The 5,813-nt window shown below is 34.6% G+C and overlaps 1 long non-coding RNA gene across 3 annotated transcripts; it reads right to left on the bottom strand.

Moving 5' to 3' along the window:
- Nucleotides 1-342: 342 nt before the first annotated feature.
- On the bottom strand, nt 343-3,025 carry LOC113289720. 3 transcript variants are annotated; one of them, XR_003331092.1, is made up of 4 exons: nt 2,872-3,025; nt 2,468-2,590; nt 1,164-2,339; nt 343-769 (listed from the first exon to the last, which is right to left on the bottom strand). It is a non-coding gene; the product is annotated as an uncharacterized LOC113289720 (long non-coding RNA). The 3 variants fall into 3 exon arrangements; XR_003331093.1 differs by having other exon boundaries at nt 1,164-1,510; nt 1,898-2,339; nt 2,468-3,019; XR_003331091.1 differs by having other exon boundaries at nt 2,468-3,023.
- Nucleotides 3,026-5,813: the final 2,788 nt, after the last annotated feature.

The raw sequence follows: 5,813 nt of genomic DNA, 5'->3' as shown, positions 1-5,813 counted from the left end.
GCTAAAAAGCCGTGGCAATTAATTAAATTTCCGTGGCAAAAGATAGCTTGCCACGGCTGGCCTGCCGTAACAAATAGTTCCGTGGCTATTACTATTTGCCACGATGCTATCCACGGTTTATTTATCGTGGCTATTGGTCCAATTTCATTTGCCACATGTTTTATCATGGGTAATTAATGGTAAGAATATGACATCATCCTTAATTACTAGCCGCACTATTTGTTGTATGCCAAAGATTATCGAGAAATTTTTGCATCTTAAAATTCGTAGAAAGTTGACATAAATATCATCCATTCAATAACATTTTATTTATAAAAAAAGAATTTACATTATTTTCTTATCATTATAATTCTCCTCTCAAGTTTACACAAAGATACAAGGAAAGAATGTAAGTACCGTAATTCCCTTTTAAGGTACTTAGAGCTAGGAATAGTCTTCGCGGAGCTGGATAACATATTGAAAAGGATCATAATACCGTTGATTGGACGCTGTAATCATCTTCCCCAATACGAGTACCAAAATTTCTTGATGAGATATGTTGAGGTGACTTGTCTGAATCTGATGCTGCAACTGATGAAATATCATCAAGTTCTGTTGCTTCAGAAAAATTTCCAGGAAAGGTAACTGTGAAAGTCTCTGCAGATGAGTGGTTCAGTTACACCGTCATATTACCAGGAAGATGACCTAACGGTCTAGCACAGACCGAATCTCTTGCACAATGTGCTGACATATCTTCTTCCTTTTTCTTCTTGGACCGCGAAAATTATAACTGAAAATGCAATAGGACAAAGATTATGAGAAGCAGTACAGCTTAAGAGGCACTGCCAAGGACAGCTAACAGTTGAGTGAAATAGCACATAAAAATGAAAATTATGATAACATGCACCACTATCTGGACCTCCGGCAAATTAAACATTTATAAGTATTTGAAGAAATGCCGGTCAATCGATACATGTTAAAACATTTTAAGATTTGTCAAACATGTAATTGGTCGGCAAGTCCTTTCATGTAGATCATTACACGGTTTTCCTTGATATCTTATTGAACATTTTCATAAACTTTAACAATGAACGACGTAAACAAGGCCCCCCCATAAATATCAAAGGACAATTAAAGTTAATGGTTCATTCATCAAGGGTGAAAAGATGATGACAATCAAGTACCTAGTCAGTAATCGTTCAAAAAAAATATCAGAATTCGCAACCTTGTTAGTGGGTCTGATACACTCATGTGTGTCAGGGTCACTTTTGCACAGTTGTGAAGTTCGCATACCTTCAAACTCAAAAAACAAAAATGATACATGTACAACAAATTTAGGCAAAAACAAAAGCATGAAACCAACATTGAAATTTAAAATGACAATAATCACGAAGGGAAAAAGGAAAACAGATACAAACTGACACGAATGCATTCCAAGACAGCAGCAATATTAGAAGATGCAACTTTTCCTTCCATAAGCAGATGAAAGTTTGTAATCTCAAATTCCTACTGTATTATTCATAATGAGTATCTGCATTTAGACGTCATTAGTCATCATAGTCAAAACACAATCTGATTATTATTAAGAATTATAGCTTCAGAATGGAAGATAATTTATACATAGAAGTATGTTTCAAAAACGCAAATAACATTGTCATATGAATGGAAGCTACATGAATTCTAAGTTAGATTTCACAAAACCGATCATTACTTAAAGAAACTCCCCAAATTATATGTGCAAAAAGGATAATTACACACAGTTTAGTTCTACTTCGATAATCATGTATAAGATGAGAATATAAAAATAAAAAAAAAAATCAACCCTGGCTGATATAACAACATCAAATGTTTATGTATCAAGATAGAATTGAAGCCTACCTAATATTATACAAAACAAAATACCTAAGCCTGGCTTTACCTGATCCAATTTCTTAACCATGGATACAAATAAAATCTCAAGCCTCATCTCTGACAATCAATTTTCATGTGTCACATACGTATTCAATCTTCTTGGTCCAGTTGAAGAAAAAAACCTGACTAGAATCCATAGAGATCTTGTTGATTATAGAGTAACCCTATATTCAGAAAATCAAATCAGATGAAATGATTATTACAGAATCCTAGGTGAAGTAATCAAAAACCTTAACATTCCCTTCTTCTCTGTAAATCTAAACATTGAAGAAAGACGAGGAAAGAAGAGAGTTGAGGGGAACTGGGACTTGCTTCTCCACGATTTAAGTTTGTCCAGAATTTTACGGATTATAATTTAGCCAACTCATCTTTCCTTTCTGTCTCACCAGAGCTATTGAAGTACCACTCTTTCCCTCTCATCTTTGCTTTCTCTGTAATAGCAAATACACCTAATAGCAAATACACCAACAAAGATTTCACAAACTAAATACTGTATTAAATTTAAGAGATTAATAACTTGAAAATGAATACAAAGTTAAGGTTTTGATTTGACAGATGTTGAGTTGTGGTTTACTACCAGGAATATCCCAAATGTAAGACACAAGAAATCTACTCAAAGCCCAAAACTAAGATGAAGAGATGACAAACAACAGCACCATCCTTTGGATTTACCGAATCTGCGAGATCACCGATTGAAATTCTGAAACCAATTGAAATAATTTTTTTAATTTTATTGTACTAGGAAATCAAATAGACAACCAAAGAAAATTCTTACCAGTTAGGGTAAAGTACAATCCAAATTGAAAATCAATGAACATCTATTGAGAAGGAATGAGTAACTTGATTCATTAATTAAAAAATGCTTCGTATGGAAAAAAATTTAATTCATATAAGATAAACTAACTTCAGTAACCAAATTTAGGAGAACCGATTCTAAACGAATCCCACATTAGAGATGTATAAATCAGAACCCAAACTTACCTGCAGGTTCACGTTCTATGTGAAAGCATTTGAAAGTAGTTTTTATGAAACTTGATACAGATTACAGATACATGTGGAGGAAAGAACCTGAATGAGTAGAGGGGGGAGGTTACTTTCTCATCTCATGTGAACGTGGGTTGTTCTGTATTAGCATGTTAGATCCCGTGGCAAATTTTCATCTTGCCGTAGCTAATTGGCTATCTATTGCTACGACTACGAATCAGCCGTGACAATATATAACTAATTGCCACGGAAATACAAATCCGTGGCAGTAGGGGTGTGACTAAAAGTTGATATTTTTGTAGTGGTAGTAAAATTTAGGGACTCATAAGCATCAAAAGGCTTAGTGATGTGTATATAGTGTACACTTGTATTTTATGTATACAAACCAAAAATGAGATAAAGCACTAATGTGTACAGGTGTTGGACATTTTATAGTTGTGTACATAGTTATACACCCCGTTGCGCTATCTCAACTATGTACACCATTATGCTCTCTCATGATTCTGTGGACTTGGATTTTTATAGGTGTATACACCACTGTACAATCTCAATAATATATATGACATGTTTTGTGTGTATGGATGTTAGATTTGTTAGATTTTTTATAGGTGTGTACATACTCAGTAATATATGCATATTTCTTGGATACAGAAGACGTATTTTTGTAAGCGTCTACATAGTTGTACACCATTATGCTTTCTCATGATTTTTTTTTTGTCGGTATGCACGCTAGATTTTTGTAGGTGTATACACCATTGTAGACCATTGTACAATCGCAATGACATATGTAACCCGTTGTGTGCATAAATGCTGGATTAGTTGGATTTTCTTTGTGTGCACATAGTTGTACACCACTGTAATATATAGTATGTTTTGTGGATATGGATGTTAGATTTTTATGGGTGGGTACATATCTGGACAACATTGTGCTCTCTTAAAAATATAAAAAAAAACTAATTCTTGATGAAACTGTAAGTTATTGTTTTTTGATATCATAACATCCTTGCTATGTGTTTAGGTACTTTTCGAGAGAGCTTAAGAAAGTGGGAAGAACAATACACAGGTTTTGTAGATGGGAGATTTTCTGGATTTTCTGATTTCGGTGCTTAGGTGCTTAGGTGAATAATTTATTTGTATATGGTGTACAAAATGGTGCACCGTATCTTGTCTATGAATTTTCTGGATTTTTGTAGACGTGTACAGTGTAAATTAATATTTTTTAAAAATGAGAATTATATAGTCATATAGGTACCCTTTATGTAGCTCTCGGAAAGAGCTTTCCGAATATATAAAGTTTGCGAATTTTCGACAAACGGTTCAAAAGATAAATTGTTTTTTAATTCTTTTTATGTTTATTAAAATTGCTGACATCATCATAAGTCACTGGACTAAACTGCAAATATTTGGACTAAATTGTAAATGATAAGAGTTATTAGTGTACTTTCCAATATTTTGGACTAATTTATACCTAGTTAACTCGGGCTGAACTAAACATTACTTTTGGACTGACATTTGGAATAAACAGTATTTTTCCCGTAATTTAATGGATGGCCCAACTTCTGTAATTATATTTATTTAATGGGGTATTCCCGTCCAAAGAAAAAGTAACCAAAGTTTTTGGGACGACAAAATGGGTGCTTTTCTTTAGGGTGTAACACGTACGTGCGATGCGGCTGCCGTTACATTTCTAAGAATTTTTCATTCCGCAATTTTCCAATCAAAAATCATTGTTATAAAAAAGTATGAGGTTTGTGTCCATAATAGCCAGGGCTATCAGACGGACGTCATTCAACGAGGACTCTTATCCACAGGTCGGGAAGCTACGATGGGTTTTTCAATTGGACGGCTGAGAAAGCTGCGGTATCGTTATATGGGGGAACGAAAAGTTTTGCTTCAAAAGGAATTATTAACAATTTTTTTTTCCTTACTAGCCTTCCCAAACAATTTCCTTCCTCTCACGCAGTAACCCTAATTTTTATTTGTCTACTATGATTTTGTTTTTTTAGTAATGGCGAGCTTCATCGGAAAATGTTCAGTTTTTCACTTTACTGTGACATTCTTCTTTTCTTCTAGCTCACTCACAGCAAAGAAATATTTGAAACTTTGCTTCATTATCTCCATGCTTCCGAAAATTTGGGTTGTTGTCTCAGAAATATCACGTCCCAAATTTTATATTTTTTTATACGTTTTGGTTTTGATTAGGGTTTTTGATTAATCGATTTTATTTTTATTTTGGATAAGTTTTGATTATGGTTTTGTTTATTTTCTTGGGTTTGTAAGTACATGGATTTGACCAACCCCGAAGACATGAGAATGGAGGCTTCGGGTAATGACTAACCGAAACCACCATTCGCGATAGCACGACAAACGAGATCACTAGCAACTATGGCGTGTCAAGTCGAGGTCGGTGGCAACGATGATGTGGCACGAACGAGGCTACCCCGAGGAAAGATTAGTGATTGCTAAAATAACCCCAACTGTAATAGTACATGTGTATGACTAATAACAGAAGACTTACTAGAAAAAGTATTAGGGTACACGTGTACGGTATTTCCATACCGGACTTTGTCTATAAAAGGAGAGCAAACCTCCGGAGAGAGGGAGAGCTCTTCAGAATATTGGACTGTGTACCGGGATTAGTTTCCTCGTTACCTGATAATAATATTAGGGTATTTACATTTGACGACTTCACTGGGGACTAATCCTCAATACCGCTACACGAAACTACTAAAAATCATGTATCCGCATCTCAAAACACTTACAATATCAAGATAGTTGTGGCTTCGGCTTAAATTTTATCTCATTTTCTCAACTAAATAGGATCCTCGGAATACAAAACATCAAGAACATTTGGATCTTCAACTCAATAGCACCCTCGGGTTATGATATATCGAAAACGTCACCAAACCTTTAACACCACAGTCACCCATTTTGATGTT

The sequence above is a fragment of the Papaver somniferum genome, chromosome 6, assembly GCF_003573695.1.
Source record: "Papaver somniferum cultivar HN1 chromosome 6, ASM357369v1, whole genome shotgun sequence".
NCBI lineage: Eukaryota > Viridiplantae > Streptophyta > Magnoliopsida > Ranunculales > Papaveraceae > Papaver > Papaver somniferum.
The sequence above is the reverse complement of the archived record's forward strand: the minus strand, read 5'-3'. Positions and strand labels throughout refer to the sequence as shown.